General features: G+C 37.0%; 1 protein-coding gene and 1 pseudogene across 27 annotated transcripts in view; both read right to left on the reverse strand.

The window, feature by feature from the left end:
- Positions 1-18,670, reverse strand: part of Nrxn1 (neurexin 1) — a 1,158,653-nt gene that overhangs the window by 816,891 nt on the left and 323,092 nt on the right. The gene's annotated exons all lie outside the window — the stretch shown is intronic.
- On the reverse strand, positions 4,204-5,278 carry LOC127687753 (alpha-enolase-like; annotated as a pseudogene).

Raw genomic sequence — 18,670 nt, forward strand, 5'->3', positions numbered from 1 at the left:
AGTAGTGCCTAGCACTGAGAGTTACATATTTAGATTTCATTCACTGTCACCACCAAGTCACTTGATATGTAAAGTCCATGGCAATGAATGAGAATGAGGAAGTATATTTTCTAAAGGACTCCCCATGGGAGCCTGGTCTTGACCTTTAATCTCTAAGGAAAAAAAAAAGATTCCTCCTTGTATTTAATTTAGTTGTTTAATAACCTCTAGAATGTACAGCAGTTACAAAACTCTGCAATTTTGTATTTCTTGATGATAAAAAAGTGAAAAATGTTGGCTCATGTTTATAGTCCTTTTAAATGAAAATTAAGAAAAATTCAGACAATAATTAAAAAAACTGACTAATTGCAATCAATAGCAAACTCAGAAAGCTATAGCAGTACTTTAAGCCATGTGAAGTGAAGCGGTGACGGGCAGGTCTGGGCACAGTTCATAGAAAAAAAATCACCACACTGATTACAGCCATTGTGAGGGGTTGTCAGAAACAGCTAGCAAATTACAGAGGGAAGGATCCCCAGAGCCTCTCCCGGAAATCACTACTATTATCATGGAGTTAACTGGGTAATTTTTTCAGCACAGGGGCCAAATGCATTCTTAAAAAATATAGTAAGTAGGAGGTACACAGAGACAATGTACTTAAGTCAGCTAACCTGAGGTCATGTTATCCAGTGAAATTAGTAAGCCTAAACCACATGTATAAGAGTACAAAATCACTCTGCATAGAAAGACAGAACTTTTAGTCAATCTTCATTTAGCTTTTCCTACAGGGAAGTGGGAAGAAAAAGAAATCTCAGTACATGGGAAACTTCGTTAATATTAAAGGTGATACCCAGAAAGGAAACTTGAATTGTGTTTAGAATATCTAGTATTTTCATTAAAGAACATATAGTTGATTACAAAATAGAATTGGTTTCTAATTGCTTCTGGTTGACATGAACCAGTGTCAGATTAAAGATAAGTTCACTGTTGGATCCAGTAGCATCTTTGCTGTGGGAGACCCGGGGTGCAGCTTTTCATTCTCTGGTGAGGGGAGACTTGCCTGTAAACAAAGCCCATACACTGAAACTGCCACTCTCACTTCACTGCCTGCATGTCTAGCTAATACCTCTTTGTTAGAATTTTTCATTCTCTTTTCTAAAATAACCACTCAAAATTTTTTATTTATATTGTGAGTCATGTTTTCTAAAGCATTTTGATATTTATATTATTTAAACTTTCAAATACTTTCTTACTTTAGAAAGTATGAGGACCAAGTTCCCCGGGCCTCAGTTTCTACAGTAGGAGAATAATAGGAATCATATCTAACCCTTCTGCAAAACTTAATTGTGATAACAATCATGAAGATGATATTTAATTTATCTGAATTATTTACTAGCTGTAGCATTCATTTCATTGGGTTACATCTATTTACGTCTTCAAACCTCATAGAAGCCTTGCAAAATAAGTTAATTAATTTCCTATTTCATGGTGGATAAAACTGAGGCATCAAAAAAGCAAAAATATAGCAATGCTACTCAAACATTACTTCAGGCATCATGCTACTTTCCTCTGTCAGTAAGAACAGCCTCACGTTGACACACAGCTTCAGTGAGACGCCCATTTCCATGTCATAACTGAAACGAATTGACTGATACTATCCAATGCAAAATCTATCAATTCTAAATAAGCACTTGATCATATGTTAATGTGAACATATCAGGAGAATGAACAGCAATCGAACCTATCATGGCAAAATTAATTAAAGCATGTAAGCAATTAAAGCAAGCTATTTATTTGTGTACATGGGCTTCATCCTCCTAAGGTGGGATTCAATATGTTAGCATTAGACATGGACAAGAGAAGGGTCTTTATAGCTCTGGGCTTCAAAAGAGGTGATTTGGCAGGCAAATAACAGGAGCAAAGTAGTCATAACAAGGTAGTTACACCAACCTTTGGAAACAAAGGTTGCAGGGTTGTTATAAGAACTTTTTTGAAACAAAGCCATGATTACCATTCCCCCACCCCTGCCCCCCAAAAGACAGTACAGAATGATTTGTAGTTAAGGTTACAGGGAGGGGCATAGTCAAATTTTTAAGAAACAGGTTCAATCAATTATAAACAAGAATGAAGCCACTTGTGTTTGCTATAAAATGGCTTTAAGGCAGGCTGGCTCATCACATGTACTCAAAGAAAATTGAGTGCATGAGACTAAGTCTTAATTTCTCAATATCCTATATCAGAGCCATGGTCATTTCCAGTGTAAAAGTTATTATTAGAGTATAGCTAAAAAGTCTAAGTGTATAGTAAAAAGTCTGAGCATGCTTAAACACTATTTGGAGCTCACGGAATTGGACAGGATTAGAAAAAGAAAGTTAACATTTAGAAGCTTGCTATTCACAAAACTCAAGTATTTTTAACCATGTATTTGTAACTTCTGAGATCTTGCTAATAGTGATATATCATTTTACACATTCACACAAACACATAATGTCCCACATAATTAAAATTGACTTTTACTTTAAGAACACTCTGCTAGATATTGAGTACAGTTACCTAATCTATTACTATTGAAAGAAATAACAAAAAAATCTCAAACTAGAAAGTGATTTTCAAACACAAGAGGAAAAATATTGATTAACATAATAAGAAAATGAAAATATTGCTGATATGCTCTAAGGACTTCAGTAGACTAAGGTGATTTATATTTTTAATTAAATCTATTATCAAGGAAATGTAAGTGAAGACAATAACCCCATAGTCAGAGGATATAAAGCTGGAGTACCATGAATCAAGAGAAGAAAAGTAGGTATGAGATAGAGGGACTTGGGCAGAGGTGGTCTGAGAATATTGAACGGAGGTGCTATGCCTATGCCATCAATTATCATTAAGTATTAATATGAATTATTATCAGTGCAGTGTTAATCCCCAATGTTGAATTTTACGTTACAAATAAGTTACTCTTATCATGACCATAGCTTTAATATGTTGAAAAATTATCACAACATATAAAAATTGATCCCATATCTATGTTAAACATTGCCTAAGACTGAAAGGCTGATCACAACTTTGTTATTCTAGGGAGTTAGAATGTTACAAATTTAGAACCACGTGTGGTGTTCTTCTTCATGGCCATATAGAGTCTCTCTGTGTGTCTGACCTAATATCTGTTCAACCTTCAGATAAAACTTTGGAATGAATTCATAAAGCATTTGCTTCTACCAATTACAAAGCTAAAACTATTTGATAACACCTGTAGCACACACTTCTGTGTGTGGGCAACTGCCTGCCTGGTGTTTCTTCAATTTATTAGGAAATTGTCCTGTTGTTGTTGATGATTTCATGATTTGGGACCAGCTCCTGTAACTGCTTACATATTCAAGCTCATAGTTGAGAACGACCTGTGTCCCACAGCACTGCTCATTCACCTAATATAGAGAACAAGTGAGCTCAGTCCCTCTGAGGTGAGCATTGTCTTGTTTTCACACAAACTTTTATTGTTGGGACCAGTTCTTTGCACACATTGACCTTAAATTTATTTCAATAATCAGAGGGCTCAACAACATCCACATCCACCTGTGATGAGCAGTTTCTAGTTAGAGGTGTTGACACATAGGCAGAGTATAGCCATATACTCTGGTTGGAGTGACATGTTTGGGACAGAGACTACTTCACTTTGCTTTATATGCACATATATGCCTGACAGAATTCTTTCATATTAAAGAAAGCTTAAAAATTTGTCATACAAATGAAACCACTGAGTGTCAGTGCTGTCAGTCAGCATGCCTGCCCAACCTCATAATTCAAGTACTGAAAGCCTGTAATCAGCTCCATCTATGCTTGAAGATTGTTAAGAATCACATTCAAAAACTGCCTTTGCAAATGTGAACTGCGAACCAAGTATTAAATTGCCCCATCTTGTTGATGTAGAAAACTGTCAACAACTTCTGTCGTGTATACATGTTCAAGTCAATAATCTGTTCCCTTCTGTATTTCTTTCTTTTTGAGATGTGGGAGTTCTACTGCTTTTACTTTGTATGTAAACCACTGGGTCTTGATGGTGGCCACAATAGCTAGGTATTACACTGGAGTTCTGAGGGCTCTAGACACTAGCTGGGAAGTCAGGTGAAAGAAACAATGATTCAGACTAATCATGATTATAAAGATGGGGTCTCCAGCAGGACTTCAGCTGATCAGGTGTGACTTTGGACATCTAAGAAAGGACGGTCAAGCGCTGGGCTGTTCTTGAGCTGCCTTGATGACATCAGGGACAGAGAGGGCCTCAGCAGCTGGCCCTCTCCAGTCCATGTTTTGCTTAGGCAGGGGTTTCCTGAAGGACTTGCCAGCAAACTTTGCTTTGCTGCCCAGATCTTCCTTCCTTCAACAAATCTGATTGTACTTGGCCAGATGCTCAGACAGCCAATTGATATCACTCTTGATCTGTCCAGGGCAGAGTCCCATTCCCCACTACCACATCAATGATTAAAGTACCCTCAGTCTCTCTAGATCAATGGGACACCATGATGCCTCAGACATTGGACTGGGCTAGCTATTGCCTGCATATACTCTGTCACAGAGCCAATCTGGTTCACTTTGAGCAGGATGCAGTTGCAGGACTTCTCAGCCATATCCTTTGCAATCTGTTTAGGATTGGATACTGTGAAATCATGCTGTATCATAATGCCTGCACTAGCTGTGAACTTCTGCCAATTTTCCCAGTTTTCCTGGTCAAGGGGGTCTTCAATGGCCATCACTGGATACTTCTGGATGAAGGACTTCTACAGGTCAGCCTCCGGGAGTCATCTGGATACTTGAAGTCCAGGTCATACTTGAAAAACCTGTAGTACTCAGAGGCAGCTACATCCATGCTGATGACAACCTGGTGAGCGTAACTGACCTTTGGAGTCTTCAGTAGCTCCAGGCTTCTTTTTTTCTCCAGGATGTTAGATGCAAATCCACCCTTATTTCCCATATTAAGGAGTCCTTCTTAGACTTCTCCTAGTCAGCAATGTGAGGGTAAAGGGATTCCCTCTTTGCATAGCACCAGCTTTGCATATGACCAGAGACACCCCCAGGATGGCATTTCCACCAAATTTAGATTCATTTTCAGTGCCAGCAGTCAAGATCATCAGTTAATCAATTTTCTCTTGCTCCAATACTTTCAGTTTCTTCATAATCAGAGCAAGTGCAATAGTGTTATTGATGTGATCAACATCCTTTGAGGGTCTAGGACCTCATAGATGCCAGTGGACACATTTCTGGGTACCCCAGCTTGGAAAAGATCTTTTGTGATGCAGAGTTCCATTTCACAGTGGAGTGGGATTCTCACTGGAGTCTATTTTCTCTCTAGCATGGATCTCTTGTTTTTAAGATTATTTGTTTTATGTATACGAGTACATTATTGTTGCTATCTTCAGGCACACCAGCAGAGGGCACAAGATCCCATTACAGATGGTTTTGAGCCACCATGTGGTTACTGGGAATTGAACTCAGAACCTATGGAAGAGCAGTCAGTGCTCTTAACCCCTAGCCATCTCTCCAGCCCTCTGGCATGGATTTTGAGAATAGACATGGTGAACATTTGACTGCAGGGCTGCTGAGAAGGAAGGCCTTCTATATTTCTTTGACACAATGTTTAGGCAACAGTATACTTTAATACATTGTTCTACTTTAGTATTTTCCCTGTTTTTGAATACCCTTGTTAGATTTAAGACTTTTGCTACTTTTACAAATAAAGCATACCCCTAGGCGTGGTTACTATTGCTTAGGAGAGCAACACTGCTCATCCGTTGCACTCTACGCTCATACAATACAACCTGTGTCTATCAATGAGCAAAATGATTTTCTATTAAAGTGTAGACTTGTATGTTTGAGAAAAGAAATCTCAAAATTATAGAGCTAGTCTGTTTACTAAACTCTCCTTTGATCTAACCCAAAGTGACTTGAGTGCACATTTTATAGCAGCTTACTTAACACATTGTGCTGTAAGTATTCATTATCCATCAATTTTAAAAGGACCTAATATGCTTATGTAAAATCTGGCCTTTCTTACAGTCACAGAATAAAATTATTTCACTGACAATCTTATAGTACATTTTCCCAACTAGATGGAATGTGGTCTTGGTACTATAGTGACTTTTAAATTATTACTCTTTCAAACAATATTTTAGAAATATTCTTGCTTACAATTTCTATATTTGTAATAATACTTTAACTAGTTTGATCTTTCTCCTTTGCTTCTAAATCCTCTGAGACACCGATGGCCTATGTAACTAAATCCTTACTCTCAGAACTAAGCCAACCACTTAATGTTTCTTTAGGACTTCCGCTGTGGTCATCAATAGGCTACACATTTTTAGTACTTATCTCGTCTGATGCACATAACATTAAAGTTTGTGTAAAAATTACCATTCTCATTTTATGGATGAAGAGTTAAAATAAGCAATTTAGGTTGTGAAATGCACAAAATAAAAAATAAGTGAATAAATCAGTGCACCTAATGCAAAGAACTGGAATTTAAACTCAAGAAGCCCACTGCAGATCTGTGAGATGCCTTTGCAAAGGAGAATTGTGCTTGGTTTCTAAGGGACAATGAGACAGCACTTTCCAGCAACATAGAAAATAATGAATGGTTGTTTCCCAGCTGTCTTCTGTGATTTGCTCCACCTGTCTTCAGAGCTTCCTTTCATCTGTCAGTGCTCCCCACCCTCTCTTCAGCAGAAGGAGCAGCCACTCTGGAGGGATGTGGAGGGTTGCTATCTGACACCACCCAAATCCACACCTTACTCTGCATTCTCTTGACAGCTTTATTCATCACACTGTCTATCTCTTGTGGACTCACAGTTCCCTTCAGCTTTGATTTTGAAAGTGAGGCTCAAAATGTCTGCTTTCTGTGAAGCTGTCGATCCCCCACGTTCACCTGGCTCCTTCTGCATGATGGAGATGCCCAGGTTCATTATCCAAGACTGCTGCTGAGTGAGATTTCCTCCTTCCAAAGACCTTCTAGACTAAAGCAGCTCTTTCTATACTTTTGTCATCTTGCAACCACTAGCTGAGACAGATGAGGCACACAGCATGTTCTATTTGCATAACATTTACATATTATTAATAGAAACACAGGCCAGTATCTCAAGGATGACATTGAAGAAAAGTTGGTTTAAATTTTATAACATAGCTCTACAAGATGATCCTCTTAGAGCAAGTTCCTTGTTCTCAAAAGTAAGGTGAATTTTATGGGTGATTCTTAGGTTGTATGATTTTTTAAAAAGTGAAGCTCCTTTTGTTGGTCTGATTGGCATTGTGTAACAGCCTCAGTTTTGTTAGAAGCAACCAAAAGTCATTTTAGCCATGGTAAAATGCCATGTCTCTAGAGACTATTTGTTACGCTAAAGGAAGGATACAAGCCTGAGTTTAATGAGATTTCTCAGACCATATGTCTGTTCCTGGAGGAAACTTGTTCAGCAGTCTCCCCAATTAGAGGAGCAGAGTTCCTGCCAGCCTCCTCCAGTTACCTGCACAAGGTATTCCTAGGAGGAATAGAAGCCAGCTGTACTTTCTGGATTGCTTGTATTGTGTACTGTGATGTAATGTGCTATTCAATTGCAATTTCTTTAATTCTTCTTCAAGTTTGACTTCAATTGTGTTCCATATTTCCCTAAGGACTTTCACTCCTTGACTTCTAGCTTCCTTCCTGACTCTAACTCAGAAAAATGACTCATCAAAACCTCTTTCAGGCAGAAAGAGTGTTTGAGCCTGAGGTGAGGGAGGACACCAAGAAAACAAGGCTTTCTAAATCAATGATATCAATTCACTCACAGAGACTAAGGAAGCATTCGCAGGGTGTATACAGGTATTTGTCAGGCCTGAAAAAAATCTCAGAGCTGAAAGGAGAAGTAGAAATATGCTTCCATCTCTACCTCCACATGCACTTGGAAATAAAACTTCAGTGTAGTCCAAGGGAGTATGACTGGGGACACAAACAGTTCTTCATGCCTGTCAGTAGGCAGCCAACAGAAGATGAACTCACGAGCATCCTTGGAGATACTGTATCTCATAATGTTGTGTGTGGCTTCTCCTCTTACTCTTCTTCCTTTAAATTTTATTTATCTTTTATATGTATATGTATATGTATATATATATGTATATATGTATGTGTATATACATACACACACACACACAAACACCCCCCCACACACACACACACACAATTTGGTGTTCTTCTGGCTTTTATTCCCTCTTGGTGCTTTGCACATATATTTTAGCTTCCAGTTTAATGTTTTTATGGGATTCCTGAGTGTGCAAACAATTGGAATTTTGTTTCTTGTGCCCTTTCTTGGGCTCTTTTCCTTCTGTTTGTTTTGTCCAATTCAGATGCATTAGTTTTTGTTTTCCCTTATTTTATTATATTACTATCCCATATAAGCCTATTTGTTTTCTAATGAACGATAGAAAAGAGGTGAATATGGAAGAAGTGGGAGGAGTAGAGTGAAGGAGAACTTTAATCAGGATATATTAGGTGGGAAAGAAAAATCCATTTTCAATAAGAGAAAAAAAGTAAAAATTTAAAGTGTCATAAAATTAACACTTGATACATATTTCTTTCCATATAAAACAAATCTATAGCAATGAAATAAAAAATAAGAAATTGAAATGAAACATAAGGACGATTTGCTATCTGGTATGAGTTTTTAACATTGAATTGATAAGCTTATTACGAGTACCCAAAAGGAAGTTTAAAATAAAGATATTCTGAGTATTCATTCAGAGAATGCTGCTTGGACTTTGAGGTGAACTTATATAAACCACAGTGTTCAGGGAGATAGTTCCATTCTAACTTTACATCATGAAAGTCAATCAGAGATGAGAAGGGGACAGTCCTGAAGACCCAGAGGGGTGGCTGCTGGTCCTTGAGGTATAACGTGGGAATGAAGACCACCAACAATGGTGCAGTTCTCAGCGCCCAGCTGTTATCCCCTTTGTGTCTCTAGAGTAAAATCCAAGAACCCCATTTCAAAGAAATTTCCCAGTTGACTCAGTATTTTATTAATTATATTTTTTCACAGCTATCAATTTTATACACCACCAACCAATAAAGGGTGTGCTCTGGAGAAATATAAAATGTGAGTTGCTGACCAGAGAGCACTTACTTTTGTGCATGAAGAATTCTTCTACCTGGCTGCTTGAATTATATTATCTATGTTAGTGTACCTTGTTTCCTCTCAGGAGCTAGGTGGATGGGCAGAGCACCTTAAAATACAGTTAGTCCGTGGGCTGTGGCTGTCAGAGAGGAGGCTAATTTGCACTTCATTTGAAATGTCTGCTTCCACCTGGGTCACAAAAGTCAGACATGACCTTTGTGTACTTCATATTTTCTCAGAAACTTGCCAGTGTCTTGCATGTATATACATGACCAATGACCTTCTATAGATCATCTGTTAAGCTAGACATATAAGCTCTTGTACTACACTACCTTAAATAAAGCTGACATACTTAAAATGCAACTTATTTTCTGTATTTTTGCAAGTTGGTGCATCCAAACATACAAATCATGTTTTTCCCAGAATACTGAAGAATGATGAGGTATGCAAAAATAAAATAGTCACCTTAATTAACAGGGAGAAAATAAATTTCGAGGAATGTACTGTTCTGAATGTAATATTCTCAGCTAGCAATTGAACATCATAATTAGTGTTGGAATAGAAATTCAACAAGTTAGGCTCGTAGTCAGGGATCAATTGGTAAGCTATAGCTATCAATATTAGGATGAAAATAATGTGGTCTATACTCAACTGAGTGAGAAATTGCAACTCAGGTCATGCTTGCTTTTTAAAATGTTATAGTTGTCTTGAATTAGATATAAATGTGTATTTTACATGTTAATAAACATAGGCATATACATATGTGTATATATGTATATATGTATGTATAGATGGAAATATATTTATGCTATCTTGAAATATTTCCATAGACTTAATGCAAAGTTTGCTTTATTTAATTTTCTATTAAACCTCCTGACATTCACTGATATGAAGTATCTAATAAGGGAAAAGCCTCTGTTAATTATACCATAAATAAACACTTAAAATTTCCAAGCCTCAAATGAAGCAAGGGGAAAAGATTTGTACAGATAGAAACAGGTTTTTCTCCTGATTGGATCAGCAGTTTGTAAGTATGCCAGGAATGGATAAGTACATGTAAATTAAAAATCTAGTTGGATCAATTCACTAACAAAACCAAACCAGATCAAGACAAATAAAAATGGAAAGACAATCATTTTTATTGCTCATGATATATAATAGGCCATTTTTTTATAAATTGTTTCTCTTATGATAAATGAATAAAAATTGAAAGCTTAATTCTTTTTGAAGATTGCTTAGTTTGAAATGAGAAATGAGCATTGAGTTTTTGATGTTCATTAGTTATGAGGAACTAATGTTGTTATTATTTCTGTTCCCTGGAAACATATTTTCTTAAGATAGAAGGTTAAATTTTACTTGATAATGAAAGACCAAACACAGCCATAACTGTTTATTTTATCTGAATTTTTTTTTTTTTTGGATAAAGATACCACTGTGGACTGTGAATTGGCACACTCTCTTTAAAATGCTAATCTTAGAGAAGATTAACACATGCTAATTGTCAACTACTGAAAAGCAGGCTAAAACTGATAAACTTTCAACTTTTGTTATGGAGTGGTTATAAAGATGTGTCTAAGAACAGGAACCGGATTTAATTCTGTTTTGCTTTCTGCTTCAACAGAGCAATGGTATTATTTTGTATGTATACGTGCATCGATGTGTTTAGGCACTCATGCCATGGAGTATGTGCTGATCTCAGAGAATCATTATGTGCATGAGTCACAAGGATCAAACTAAGGCTTCAGGCTTGGTGGCTGGTGTCTTTTGAACACTAATATAATTTTAAAATATACGCCATCTCCTATCAATTCAATTTTATATTTGTTAAGATGTATGCTATGGGTATAGTTCTGAAGTGTTTGTATTTTGTAGTGTTTCATTTTCCTTAACTGTCAAAATGTGAAGTTAGGCAATGCTACCAGCTTTAAAATGGGATTCATCAAGATGTAGTGAAAAAGTCTTGTTGGTCATAATTAAGAGGGTACCTTTGGTACCTATATAACCTATATACCCCTAAATGTCCTGTTATGAAAGAGGCAGGCTTCCACTAAAAATCATGAAGAATCAAATGCCTTTGCAATTTTGACAGAATACTTTAATTTTGATCATGTGCTCAGGTAACATTTTTAATTTAGAAAGATGCACTTGTGAAAGAAGATGAATGGAAAAGAGTACTGCCTCTGTGTACTTACATAATATGCTTTAGTATAAAGTTAATGTGAGTTCATGATGCCTCCAGGCAGTGTCTCCCTTTCCCAGAATGGCTGGACAGGTGATATATTTACAGGAGTAAATGTGAACCAGAAAGACCATGGCAGGTCATCATTTCAAGATTAAAAAAAAATGGAGAAGATGAAACTCTGGTTGCCTTCAGGGTTTCAATCCTTTCACTTTTTATTTCTGAGACAATAAGCCTTATATTTATGGCTGTGCTCTGTACTGTTGGGTATGAAGACAGAATTATAATGAAGCATCAACTGTCCTAAATAGAAAAAAAAATTTTTTTTGAGGAGAAACAACTTCTCTTTGTAACCAGTGAGAAGAAGGAACTGGTTTAAAAGTGTTATGACTATTTCCTGGTTGTCAACTTGACTACCTCTGGAATGAACTACAACCTGGAAGTGGAGGGCACATCTGTGATCCAGAGTCTGAGGCTGGAAGACACAGGCTTTTGATGTGGATTTTGATACAGGATGATGTACACTTTTGATCCAGATCTTGAGGCATAGTGGCTTGAAAAGCTTAGGCCCAGGCAAAATTGCATATGTCTTTAATCCCAGGAAACAGAGGAAAGCAGAATTCAAAGTCAAATACAGGTGTGGTGATATACACCTTTAATCTGGGCAATACCTTCTGCTGGAGACCTACATAATGACAATGGAAAGAGGGAAGTTTCATTCTTTACTTATTTACTCTGAAGTTGCCAGCACATCTGTTAGAACCTACTTCTCCAGGATTCCATCTTATACAGAGGATTGGCTGAAACACCTACCCTCATGGGACTGAATAACTACTTGATTATTGAACCTCCCATTCATAGCTTCCCATTGTTGGGTTAGTTGGACTGCATACTGTAAGTCATGACAATAATTTTCTATAATATATAAAGACATTCCATAAGTTCTGAGACTCTAGAAAATCCTGACACACAAGGTCTGCTTGATCAAATGGGGCCTTCAAGTCATGCAAGTAGCTCATATGAGACAAATGGGCTTTGCTAGCAATGGACCAGGAACTGAACATATTCTTTTTCACCAAGAAGAAAAACAAACAAATGAACAAACAAACAACAAAATACCAAAATACCACAACACTCCCCAGTTGACACAACTCATTACTTATTTATTTAGTTTGGTTGTTTTAGAGATGGGGTCTTGTTGTGTAGCTGGATGAAATTCATTGTATAGCACAGGCTCACCTCAAAGTCAGGCAGCTTCCGTGTCTCTTCAGTGCTAGGATTTCAGGGTATATCTCCACACTCAGCATCCTCTTTTTATGGTCTATAGACCAGGATGCAAAGCAGACAGATACAAAATCAGGAGATAATATCTTCCAGATAATAATTCTACTGAATTATTCAATGTAGATATGTCCAGAAAACAGAAAGTGAACTAGCTATCCCTTGAGGCTTCCTACAACTCAGTGACTAGCAATGAGATGAGAAATCAGTCTTTTAACATGTATGATGGGATTGTCTATATGTATATTAAAAAAAAACCTTTATTTTGTAGTGAAATTCATGTACTCATATTCCACTCTTCACTTAACTTCATTTGGCCACTGGGATGAGGTGTTAGAAAATTTGCATTAACTCTCGAACTTCAAGAAAACCCTGCCATTTGAGGCACATATGCACATATACATATAGACACACACAGACAGACACACAGACACACAGACACACACACAAACACACACAGAGAGAGAGGGAGAGAGAGATAAAGAGAGAGAGAGAGAGGGAGAGAGAGAGAGAGAGAGAGAGAGAGAGAGAGAGGAGAGAGAAAGACAGAGAGACAGAGAGACAGAGAGACAGAAGAATGAGAGCCTATTTACCTTAATATGTAGTAAAATGACAGATACCAAGCCACTATTACACGGGTAAAATTTTGGGCAAGAGTATCATCCTGAAGATGGCAGAGGTTTAAGAATAAATTTAAATACAATACAATGTAGGTACTATATTTTAGTTAAATTAAATAAAAATGAAGATGTATTATAAAGAGCAAGGTAACCTGATAATAAAAAATTATGTCTTAAGGTGTCTTCCTGCCATGTTTCATGTAGTCAAGTGCACATACTGCAGTGTAGAGCAAGCATTCATGAAAAGGTTTCTGGAAATGGACCCTTTCAAAGGCCTGCTCCACATGAGGAAAGTAATGCTTACTAAATCAGCATGACTGATTGGCCATAGTTCCCAAGAAACAGAACATTTGCAGAGTAGACATTATGCAACTTCATAAAACATAAACAGATTTCTGTCTGCATTAATGGGTGTGATCTATTTATATGTAATAATAAGATGGTTAATGCTGAATTTTTTTAAAATAAGTTTTCAAAGTATTTCTTTCTTGGGTAGCTGATAGGAAGTTATCAATTCCCCTACCCTTCTATATCTGTTTTAATATGTCATGTAGGAATATTGAAAGCGTGAAAGCAGGAGAAAAAGAAAGATGGATACAAAGGCAAATTCAGGATCAAAAACTGATTATGAAAAAAAGTGAGTTTAATAATATATTTTTGGAGAGGCCATGATAATCAAAAGTTTCCCACAGCTTGGTACATAAACCTTATTTTTTCATTGAGCTAGTATGAAGGCAACAATTAGATACAATCACCAACCTTTTCATGGAATAATACCAGTAAAAATTAACTCCTACCACTAAAATTACTCCTTCTGTCTGTCAAAATCTGTGAATGGTATGCCTTAATGCACTCAGACATAACTGTGTCTCCATGCCTGTATTAAACTGACACAAAAATTCAATATTAATTAAAAGAACATCAAAACGGTCCTCACTGTCCTATTGATAGGGGTTACCATTTGTGACAGGCTCAGAAGAGCCCAGATTTATACTATGCCCCATCCAATGATGAATGTTTACTTATTTGTGATGCTTAAATTTGGAATAGAGTCATTTATACTATAATACTAAAAAGGAAAGTCATGGATAACTACATATTTTACCTAGAGTGTTTGAACAACATTGGCATAAGGCAGGAGATGCCTATGTTTCTCCATATATTTTTATTTTCACACTTTCTGTATTTTATTCATGCTAATTGTCCATAGGGATCCATGAAACTAAGAGTAAAGTGTCTGTGAATATAACTGGAATCCTTTTATCCTGGAGCCTCCCCTCCTATTAAGTCATTCCCATTGACTGGCACACCGAAACATTCTGAGATTAAAATCTCTGATTTCTTCTACTTGCGCTCATGCTTTCAGGCCCTCTGACACCAGGGCCCAAAGGCATTGAGATAGTCTCCTCAGTGTTGAAACTCATGCACATGCTGCCGACTTTAATAAAGTACTGTTTACTTGACAATAAGCATTAGCTAGCCAAATAACACCAAAAAGAGACAAAACAGAAGTGAGAGAAGAATTATTTCATTGGTTGTTTATATTAATAACATTTGATTAATAACATTTGATTAATAACATTAAAAAGAATAAATAACATTAATCAGAGGTAGTCACTTATCTAATCCTATTCTTCCAGTTTAAGCCCAAAATATAGAAAACTAAGCTACAGCTTAAACATTTTGCTAAATGCTGCAAATGTAAAGAAAGAAATTTATCTTCTAGAATGGTATATGTGGTGTGTATGACAGAGAGAGAGAGAGAGAGAGAGAGAGAGAGAATTATTTCTGACCTCAAAATGTGAATAAGACAGAGTATATTCTACACTCAAATGGCTTGCTTTAGTTTATAGAGACTCATGTCTACATGAATGTAGGGAAATTATATTTCAGATTCTCAGTGTTGTATTCCAGAACATAGACATAATAATTATCATGTTAAATCAAGTGGATTCCCAGTAAACGTGACTGCTCCTGGGAATAGTACAGTTTTAGAGCCTTAACTCATTATCAGAAAGGCTATAAATTGAAATATTCTCCACAACATCAAGTCCTTCCACCTTCTTATAAAGATGGTGAGAATTAATTTTCTAAGATCATTGAGTTGACCCAATGTTTGCCACACAGCTGGTGTCAGAGACTCCACCAAGCCTTGATCAAGGTAGTAGAATTTGCTGAAGCATCTTTTAAAATTGCAGTATACATAAAAAGTACAAGGAAGGATGTTAATTTTGAAAAGAAACTGATATTTTCATTATAGAAAAAGATAAAACATGAATAACAGAGAAATGTATGGATCACGTCCATGAAGCAACAGGATCTTGTTTTTATATAATTGACATGAATTGCTCTTTGTAATAGAGCTTAGGTCTCAGCTGCTATCAATACATACAACATAAATAAGACTTTTGATTTTCTTCTAGGAATTAATGAACTGTGTACTTAAAGTTACTGACTTTGTAAAACGTACATTCTCTAATGATAGAATTAATAAGAAGTTACTAATGGAGGATGGCAAACTAAATTTAAGGAACTGGTCAGCATTTTGTTTTGTCAGAAAATATTTCAACTGAGATAAGTTCTTGGTTCAGCAGTTTATGTTGGCTAAGAGATGGGGGAGAGGAGCAGTGGAAATGTTTGGAGCAGAACAATGCCTATTGAGAATTAAACAGCCAGGAGAATGCTAAATATTTCCCATACCACTTTCCCCAGAAATCCTAGAAGGGCAATTTGTAGTTAATAAATAAATTAATTAACTAACTAAGTAATTAATTATTATTATTTGTTTTTTAGGTTTTTTTTTTTTTACAAAAACAAAGAGATTTAAAGCATTGGAACCTTGTATACCTAACTAAAACATCATGTGATGTTGAAGAAGCCAACAGCGTTTCTTCTCTTGGATCATTTCCTGTCAGATAAAGCAAAGCTAGATTTCCTTTCAATTCATCCTGCTAATCTCTCTTGGAAAGAGGTCAGAAATTGACTGCTGTATTCTGAATTTTATTCGGCAGTGGCAATGAGTTGGGCATCAACTTTCTGGGAATTACTATGTGGAGAGAGTGTAGGTGGATGAAAATGGATGCAGCTACATGCTCCAAAGATCTTCTACATTTGATTTTAAGTCACTTTTGCCCATGGATAGAGGCTGGACACAGAATGGAGTTCATAGACCCATTAAGTGAACATTTAGAATTTTCATCCACTCTCAGGCTTTATATTCCCATTTTTTGTGTGTCTCTTGCAAATACTTCTAACACCAGAGAAGATCTGACACAGTTTTAAAAGTATTATTTGTAAAGTATGAGTTGTGCTTTGTATATGTGCATGTTTGTGTGTGCACCTTTTGTGTATACATGCATGTTTGTATATGGATGTTCATGCATGCATGTGGAAGCCAGAGGTCTATCTGAGGTATTGTTCTCACTCTCCTCCTTGTATTTTGAGAGAGGACTTCTTATATAAACTGGAGTTTGGTTAATCTGGCCAGAAATGCATGTAGTCTCTGCCCTACCAGTGCTATGATTAGAGAACTCCACTGCCACACCCGGATTTTGGCATGAATGCCAGATATCCAGAAGATCCTCATGTATAAGCACTTTACAGACTAATCCATCTTAGCTTACGTGTCTTTTATAGTCAGAAGAATCACATGGTAACCTATATTAGAGGAAGTAGTAATTAATACTGCCAATAGTTAGTTTTCATTACATTAATAAAAATACAGAATAATAACATCAAGAAAATACATTTTTAAAAACACATATTTTCCGTCAAATGTTCTGGGTTTTTTTGTTTGTTTGTTTGTTCAATGGTGTGGCCAGCAAGAACATTAGGTCATGAACATGTAACTCAGAGTTGCTCACCTAAGCCCACTAAGTGTGTTCTCATTGCTGCATGAGGAGACACTTTTTTTTTCTAGCGTTAAAAGCAATCATAATTCTAGTGCAACAATATCTTAAAAATTGCAGTTATTATTTGTCAAAGATATTAAAATATAATTACTGATATAACTTCACAATCTTTCCTGTTGGTCTTCATTCCATAAGAAACAAAATAATAATAATGTGGTAGACTTGTGCCACTTCTGCCACGGGGAACACCCCATTTCCTGATACTTTATAGAGACTCTGCAGCAACAGGGCATTCGGTAAGAACCACCCCCACACCTATGAGGGCCCAGAGTCACTGGCTGGGACTCAGTACCCAGCCACCACCAAAACCCACCATCCCTCCAGATTACCACTCCCCTTCCATCCCTTCTACCCCTCCCACCTCCCCCACCACTGCCTGCCCCATTCCTTTCTATGTGGTAGACCCATGCCACTTCTGCCATGGGGAACACCCCATTTCCCGATACTTTCTAGAGAACTGGCAGTAGCAGGGCATTTGCAGCAGGGCATTCTCAGAAGCAGTGCATTTGCAGAAGCAGGGCATTCAAGAACCAGCACCGCACAGAGCATTCGACAAATAGCATGTAGGACATTTGAGAACCAGCAGCCTGCAGGACATTCAACTCTTGCCAAGTCTGCCACAGGGAAGACCTCATCTCCTGATACTTCCAGAAGAACTAGATGTATGCAAGGCATTTGAGGAAAAGGGAGTCCCAGAAGTACAGAAACACAGGCCTGTAGGACAGAGAAGTCAGTCAGAGACAGTAAGACCAGCTAACACCAGAGATAACTAGATGGCCAAAGGCAAATGCAAGATCATTACCAACAGTAACCAAGGCAACATGGCAACATAAGAACCCAGTTTTACCACAACAGCAAATCCTGGATACTCTATCACATCAGAAAAGCAAGAGCTGGTTTTAAAATCACATCTCATGATGTTGATGGAAGACTTCAAGAAGGACATAAATAAATTTTATATTTATATATATATATATATTTATATATAAAGAAATAACAACAACAAAAAAAAACCCAGGATAGCTAAAACTATTCTCAACAACAAAAGAAATTCTGGGAGAATCAGTGTCCGGGACCTCAAGCAGTACTACAGAGCAGTAGTGTTAAAAACTGCATGGTAATGGTACAGTGGCAGGCAGGCAGATCAATGGAATAGGATTAAAGATCCAGAAATGAACCACATACCTATGGCCACTTGATCTTTGACAAAGGAGCTGAAAACAACCAGGGGAAAAAAGATAGCCTTTTCAACAAATGGTGCTGGTTCAACTGGAGGTCAGCATGCAGAAGAATGTGAATTGATTCATCCTTATCTCCTTGTACTAAGCTCAACTCCAAGTGGATCAAGGACCTCCACATAAAACCAGACACACTGAAACTAATAGAAAAGAAACTGGGAAAGACCCTTGAGGACATGGGCACAGGGGAAAAGTTCCTGAACAGAACACCAATAGCATAAGCTCTAAGATCAAGAATTGACAAATGGGACCTCATAAAAATTACAAAGTTTCTGTAAGGCAAAGGACAAATCAGCAACCAACAAATTGGGAAAAGATCTTCATCAAC

Source organism: Apodemus sylvaticus, chromosome 6, assembly GCF_947179515.1.
Source record: "Apodemus sylvaticus chromosome 6, mApoSyl1.1, whole genome shotgun sequence".
Classification (NCBI taxonomy): domain Eukaryota; kingdom Metazoa; phylum Chordata; class Mammalia; order Rodentia; family Muridae; genus Apodemus; species Apodemus sylvaticus.